At 50.5% G+C, this 7825-nt stretch overlaps 1 long non-coding RNA gene and 1 other non-coding gene across 2 annotated transcripts; one reads left to right on the top strand and one right to left on the bottom strand.

Annotated features, from left to right (window-relative positions):
* Positions 1-2308: 2308 nt before the first annotated feature.
* Positions 2309-7209, top strand: LOC113959583. Its single transcript, XR_003531861.1, has 2 exons — positions 2309-2433; positions 2511-7209. It is a non-coding gene; the product is annotated as an uncharacterized LOC113959583 (long non-coding RNA).
* Positions 4815-4886, bottom strand: TRNAC-GCA. Its single transcript has one exon. It is a non-coding gene; the product is annotated as a tRNA-Cys (tRNA).
* Positions 7210-7825: the final 616 nt, after the last annotated feature.

Here is a 7825-nt window from a genome sequence, read left to right as displayed (position 1 = left end):
AGGGCGCGGCCGCGGCGCAGCAGGGCCCGGTACAGCGCCAGCACCGCCCCGCGGGACCACGCGGCCATCGGGGCAACCGTGCGGCGCGGGCGGGCGACCTGCGGAGGAAGGACCGAGGAGAGATCCCAGTCAGCTCTTCCCCTCCCCCGAGAGGCACCGGTCGCCGCCTTCCGCTTCGTGCCAGGCCCCGGGAAGGGCCGGGGCCGCCTCTCTAACGACGCCGCGGTAACGGGCTCGCCGACGGGTCCGCTCGCAGCACTTGATCCCGGCCGCGGGAGGCGGGCGGCGACGCCGCAATCAGCGAGCGGGCCCGGGCCCCGGGCGGGGGTCGCTCCGGTGCCTCCCGGCGCCGCTCCCGGGGTCACCCGGCAGCGCGGCCCTTCCGCTTCCGGGGCCGCGGCCCCGCGCGCGCCAATCGCAGCGCGAGCCCCGAGGGGGCCGGGCCGCCCGTGCCGCGCGGCGCTCTCGCCCCCTGGCGGCGGGGAGGGAACTGCGGGCGCGGGGCACCCGCGGGCAGCGGTGCCCGCGCCGCTCCCGCCGGGAAGGGCCCGCTGGCAGCACGGGCTCCCCGGAATGTCGGCCCGGCCGGTTCCCGTGTCCGGGACAGCCGGAGCATCAAGAGTGTTTTCCTTTTGTCGTTCTGGCTGAGACGCGCCTGAATGCCATCAAATGTTTATGTGAGAAAGGGGAGCGCTGGTCGCGCCGCAGCGAGTGACACCCACAGCACAGAGCGCCAGGGCTGAGCGTGCCGGCTGCCGGGGGAGGGCAGGGTGAGAAGATTCCTTTGGTGCTCCAGGGTCACAGAACCAAAGAATCAGTTAGGCTGGAAAAGACCTCTGAGAGCATCGAGTCCAGCCCATGACCAAACACCACCATGTCAACTAGACCATGGCACTCAGTGCCACGTCCGGTCTTTCCTTAAACACCTCCAGGGATGGTGACTCCACCACCTCCCTGGGCAGCCCATTCCATATGTCTGATCACCCTTTCTGTGAAGAAGTTTCTCCTGATGTCCAGCCTAAACCTCCCCTGGCAGAGAGCAGGGTTAATGCTGTGTGTCTCAAGGTACCTCTGACTACCCTGATGCTTTCTAGAGAATAATTTATCTAATTCAAGCTCCTTATCTTTATCTCCAAGGAACCCCAAGGCCTAGCCTGGAAGTCTCAAGGTCTCTAGGAGAAGAGCAGTAGCTGGCAGCCTCTCTGGGGTCTGCCTGAGCTAATAGAAGGAGCCTCCTGAAGCCAGAACCTTTGCCCCCGCTGTCTGAGTGCAAATCTCCCTTTTCTGTTCTCATATTTTCTACTATATGCCTACTCTGGGGCATGCATATATTCCTCCTTAGCTGTCTCCTCCTCCCCAGGTCCTACCAAATTATAAAACATTACCACATATGCCATGCCTCCCCTGGGGGAGAGGGTGAGAGAAAGAGCAAACCGTGTGTGACAGAGGAGAGCCACATCACTTCACACACTTCTCAGCGACACCAGATATGACAGTGATAGAACTGAACAGGAAGAAAACCAGAATCTCCAGACTGGCTCACTCTGTGCCAATCTCCTCTTGTTCATTTCCTTTCTGAGATAAACAACCCCAATCATTTTGATCTCTCTTTGTGAGCGAATTTGCCATGCCCCTAATCAGCTCTTTCTGAGAAAGGTTTACTTGAACTGCAGACAGTATTCCCAGAGAGTCCACACTAGTGATTTACATAATAGCATTATCATATTTTCCATATTATTCTCCCCCTTTTCTTTCTGCATGCTAATATTTTGTGTGTGCTTTTTTTTTAACCTGCAGCTACTCACAGAATCAGGGGTTGTGTGACATCCAGATTCTTTCTTGAGTTGCTAGAGAACATCTGGAGCCTTGTAATTCTTACACGCAATTTGATTTCTGACTTTGCAAGTGCCCAGTTAAACCTTGGCAAACGTGTGGTGTTGCCCATTTGCCACATTTGCATTTTACTCAGTCCTTTCTGATCTCCTCAAGAGTCAATAGCTTTGAGTCATTCTTCAAAAATGTTTGGTATATTGCTCATCTTTGTTTCCAGATCATCAGTTCATATACTGGGCATTCCAGGACCTCAGAGGCAGCGTTCATATTCCCTACCCTTAACCTGCTGCCAGAATGAAAATCAATCTTTGAACTTTCCTCCCAGCTTCTTGCCTCCTCCTTGGGATGTTAATCCACAGAAATACTTCACTCACCACAACAGGCCTCTGTCACCTCAGGGCAGGTGTGCTGCAGAGGAGCTGACTGGGTTGGGAAACACTGGAGAGTCTCCAAAACTCTCAAGTATGTATCAAAACTGGAGCAGTTCCATGTGGCAACCCCTGATATACTACAAATGGGATCTGCTGGATCACGCTGCTCAATGATGGACTTCCCTTGCTGCCCTCCTTGCTGCCCTGCAGCCAAGGACTGTGTGCCTCCGTAAGTGCCCCCTCCCCAGCCTGGCCCCCTTGGCTTGTGCTTATTTTGGTGTTTTTCTCCGCTCTTTTCCCCCTCAGGCTGTCTGCCAGCTCCCGGGCCCCTTGCCAGCAGCTGCATGCGCGTGTTGTGAACTACTCCACCCACACAAAACTGCCCCAGCCCCTCCATGGAGGTCACTCTCTGTGCCCACTGCCCAATGTGGACTCCCCACGCCTACACTGAACGAGTGTTCAACCTGCCCCTCCTGCCTTGTAAGGAGGAGGGTGAGTGCAACAGCAGAGCAGCACATGACCAACGCCATCCCAGCTGCTGTGAGAGCGCCAGACCTCTGGTGACACGGTGGGCGTTGTAAACTTGAACTATGCCTTGAGACAATGAAGCAACATCCCCACTCTCTCCAGTGTTTCCCAACCCAGTCAGCTCCTCTGCTGACCCACTACATGCAGCTGTGCCAGTGGGGACACACCCAGCACCCCCAAAACTTGTGCTGCCCTGATGGGATACTGGCCCTAGCGCCCCATTGCCTCCAGAACCCTGTTGCTTGGTGGTTTCTTTGCCCATGGACCCACTGGGAATGGGGTTCCCCCTGAGATTCCAGCCTGTGTCCCTGTAAAAAAGGGAATTTACTTGCCCCAGTGGGGCAAAGTGCAGAGAGGGGGGGCACACCTCCACTGTGCTCCTGGAGAACAGTAACGACCTTTGTTTCCCCAAATGACTGAGTTTGTGAAATATCAAAGGCAGCATGTGTGACAGGGCACAGTAACCCATGCTGGTACTTGGGATAAAGCTAAGACATTCCCCCAGACCCTGCCTCCTTGGAATTCTCCAGAGTTGCCACTCCTCTGACAGTCTTCTCATGATTGCAGCCAGTCCTGCCACTCAAGCAGGCTTTAATGGCTACCAAAAGCAGCAAATGGCTGGCCCCAAGCCTGGTTTGCAGCCTCTGCTTCTGGGAGTCAAGGGCCATGCCCAGGGCTTCCCATCACCCATTTTGCAAGGGCAGGACCATTACCAGCCAGGGAGACATCCCTGTGCTGCCTGCCACCTCCCTTGGCAGCAGAGAGGTGAATGTGACCCCCAGAGCTGCAAATGGCATCTTGGAGGGGCTCTGTGGGGATGGAAAACAAACTGTCCTTGGAACAGAAGGCTGGCCTCCTAGAGGAGACTGAAAACAGTTCTAAAATGCGAGAGGGAAGATGGGTAGTGACCCACCAATGCCATCTAAACTTGGGCTTAATATCCTTAATATCTTTTAGTAAATGGACCTTGCAGGAGGCCTTTTGGCAGTCTCACCCTGTTCAACAGTTTTCTCTTTCATTGCAGCCCTATTTCTTCACTTTTCTCGAGAAATCGCAAGGATTAATGACATTTGGGCTCCTGCTCTCCAGCTGCAACAAGCCAGGAGGGGCAGAGGGCCAAGGGTGGCCACATGGCTTCATTTCCTGAACCCCCAGCAGCTTTGATGCTGAGTGCATGTGGAAAGGAAGATGGATGGTGAGGGAGGAGAGACCACTGGTATGCAGCCACCTTTCAAGGAGCATTCCTGATTTACAGCCGAGACCCAGATTTTAGTACAGACGGTAACTATCCACCCTGGGGAGCCATGCTCATGGTATGTTTTAGACAGGGCAAAGAAGGGAGAAGTCCTAGCCTTCCTGCAGCTGAAGTGGGTCTTTTCAGCTCCCCAGATTCCAGCCCTGCAGCCCAAGGTGCTCGAACACTGCCAGCAGCAAGTGGTCTGTGTGATGCAGAGCTGCTGCCCCTGCAAGGGGCTGCACAAGGTCACTGAGGAGGCTCAGTTTTATTACCCAACAAATTGAAATTGCTGCTGTGGTATTTTTACTATTGGTCTGTGCCCACTTTCATTCTTAGCACAACTCATGTTTCTTCAACCAAATTTCCCCATGGTTGGGTTCGTTGGGGATTTTTCTCGTTACCCCCGACTAATAAAATTCCAACCCCATTTTTCAGTTTGCACCAGCTGCATGCGGCAGGAGATTTACAGAGCCGTTCAGAGATCCTGCTTTGAGAGTGTTGTTATCCTCCTGCATCACTCCAACAGCCTCGTGGGCCTTCTACAGTGTAAGTGTCTGCAGAGATCAGAGAGCTTGCAGCTAGTGGTACCACCTCAGGCTTTCTTGTGCTCCTTCACATGCTGCAATGAGGTTCTCCCAGTATGAACATGGGACTTTGGTTTGTGTAAGGCGTTATCTGGACTCCCAGTATCACATGGGGTTTGGTCCCTTTTCACAGATTATTCTGAGCTGGAAGGGAACGGCATCCAATTCTTAAGGGAATGGCCTGTACAGGGATTGAACACATGACCTTGGTGTTATTGGCACCTCACTCTAACCAACTGAGCTAATCTCAGGTAGCAAAGAAGGGGGCACCCGGATTTGAGCCAGGAATCTCTTGATCTGCAGTCAAATGCTCTACCACTGAGCTATACCCTCCCTTTGTACAGACCTACAACCTGAGAAGCGCACAGCTACTATATCCTGCTGCTCCTCTTCTTTTTCCAGGTAAAGGCACCTATTGCACATCTTGTCTCATTAAGTCACGGGTCCTTAGACAGATTTATTTCTGCCTCATTTTGGGAAATCTACCTGGTTTTGGTTTTGCAGTAGCCTGATATTTCACTTCTGGGTAACAGTTTGAGTCAAATGCTTTAAAAACACTGCAAAGCAAACAGAAATGGGTAGATGTTTTCTACCTTCTTTTATTTTTGTATGTGTGCCTGGTTCTTAGTAAGTGTCTGAGGGGAAAAAAAAGAAAGATATGACTGACGATTTGTTGCTCTTTCTTTGGAAAAGGTCCAGACTATAGAACAGGGTTAAAATGCCAGGAAAGAGTTTGCTGCATAGAGGCAGGCTTATATTATTTGATTTTATACATTCCCTGGGTAACATATTTTCTTTAATTTGAGATCCTGGAGAAGTCATTTTAGATCTTTATTCAACACAGCTTATTTGCTCTTCTTCTCAGTTTTCCTTATTTTTAGAAAGGTGAAGCACGTTCCCAAATTAAATCGTTTCTGGGATGGACCTCAGCCAAGAGGATCCATGGTTCAAGCCATAAGGCACAGGAAACATAAGAGTAGAACAATGGAGTTTTATATTGTGTTTCGTTTGGCAGGGTGAGGAGAGATATGGTTTTGAAAGATTTGCAGTCTTACATAGCTATAGTATATTTCAAAAGACAGTAAGGACTATTTTCACTTCTCACTTCGCTTAAAAAAAATAAGCACACCCAGAAATGCTAGAAATGTGGGATTGCCGGATTCTCCTTAGTTCCAAGAAAAGGTTTGTGCTTACAGTAACATCCCAAATATTAGCTGAAGTGGGCTGATCCTCTACCCTTTTGCTGATGTGCTTGTCCCTGCTGCAGCTACCAAGGCAGAGCTTGCAGCAGCCTGGCCCCAAGCCAGGCTCCTCTCCCTAGCGTCCATGGATTATATTCCTTATGTCAGCCTCTCATTTCAGTGACCCGGAGATCCTTCTCCAGATGGGACAATTTTGCACAGCTCCTCTGAGGTTGTTTTGCAGTGACAGAGCAAAGCCCTGCAAAGCTCGCTCCCAGGTGAAAGTTTGACACACGGTGCCCGTGAGCCACAAGAACATGTGCCACTGCCAGGGAGCAAGAACGTGCCTCCCTTCTGCCATGGCTGTGGCCAAATCCCCTCTGTCACAGTGCTCTGGAAAGCAGGGCAGCCAGTGCCTGCAGCTGCGGGCATGTGAGCATGAAGCCATTTGCTGGTGACGCTCTCTGGGGCTGGGATGACTCTCCCTGGCTGCTCCACGGGCTGCCTGCCAGCCAGCTGAGACCTCACTGCTCCCCCAGCTGAGCCACTAAAGCAGCAAGATTTAAAAACATAATATAAAACTGGACTAATAATTAAAAATTAACTGTCCCTGCTAAACAGCATATTAAAATGTATCCTTACACAGGGAACAAATGTCTCCGAGCAACAAAAGCAAACAACCAGCAAGCCAGGGTCTGGTATCTCCTTTCCAGCTTTCTGAAAGGGTAAGTTTATATTGAAGTCACTTTTTTTCCAAGCACCTTGGTGTTTGGAAACAGCACGTCAATTCCCGTACCAGCTAACCTGCTGCAGGCATCGACTGAGAGTCAGCTGGAGCCAGACCCTCCAGGAGCCAGGGATGGAGAGTCTGCCACGGCCTTGGTTCCCATCAAGCAGTGTGTCGCATGGTGCCCGTGATGAGCACCACAAATCTCTGAACAACAGCGAGAGCTTCAGGGGAACAACTTATTTCCAAGGCACGTCACGCCAGAGCTCCTCCACGATCCATCGCCCCATCTGACATCTGCTGGGGCACTGCAATTCTGCAAAACACAAGATTTACGTAGCGTTGGATGGTTTGCACGCTCCTGGTTCAATTTGGTGCCTAAGGTTCCATATCCACACCTAGGATGCATCTAGATCCCTTTTGGTATGTTGAAGGACCCTCTGAGAGATGGTATATAGGGCTGGTGGTGGAGCCACATGCTCCCTGCACTCTGCTGACCATCAGCACTGCTCCTGCAAATGAGGGTCTCCACAGCAGACTGTTTGCCCAAGAGTCAACCCTTCTCTCAAAGACTCCTGCAGCAAAAGCTTGCGCTTTCTGGGGAAAAAAAGTCCTGGGTTCAGTCAATGCCTTCTTTTAAAACCTTGCAAGAAACTAAAGAAATGCCATGTAGGTTACTTCTTAAAATAATATAAATGTCAGTGAAGACTTTGTGTTGGAGGCAATTAAAATAACGTGGGAGAACCTTTGACCTAGTCATGTCTCATTTCTTAAACTGTCTCACTAAACTGCCATTGGTCTAAGCTTATATACTTATACTTTCCCTCTTGAAAAATTGAATTTCAGGCATGCTGGCCATTATCTATTTTTAGATTATTCCCTGTTCAGGCACAAAAATATAGTCATTGCTGCAAATGCTAAAAATTCTTAATAGAAAATTTTGTTAATTTTGGGTGGCATGTTTATTTCAGGCCCTTTCAGCAATGCTCAACACAAGCCACTAGTTTGGTAAGAGAGCCTTCCACAAGAGGAGAATTGAAAACACTAGGCTGACATGGAAGGCAGAAAGAAGAGGGGAATGCACTGGAGCTAATGTTTATGAGGAAACTAACCTATGATGTTTACAGTCACTATCTTAGAACTTGAAGTCTAAGACACTTAAAAGGTAAGAAATGAAATGGCAGTAGATGGCACATGAGCTTACAAAAGGCCCTTACCAAAGACACTTTAGAGGCTGGATGTTTAGAAGGATTTAGAGCAGGATCAGGCTTTGATACCAAGTAATGGGAACAGCCAAAACTATGTTAGACAGGTTTAAAAATAAACTAAAACAAGGAGGTCATGTGCCAGAGAGGCATTTCTGC

This window comes from Corapipo altera, unplaced genomic scaffold, assembly GCF_003945725.1.
Source record: "Corapipo altera isolate COAL_440 unplaced genomic scaffold, ASM394572v1 1, whole genome shotgun sequence".
In the NCBI taxonomy this organism is placed as follows: Eukaryota; Metazoa; Chordata; class Aves; order Passeriformes; family Pipridae; genus Corapipo; species Corapipo altera.
Note: the sequence above shows the minus strand (reverse complement) of the source record. Positions and strands in the feature narration are given on the sequence as shown.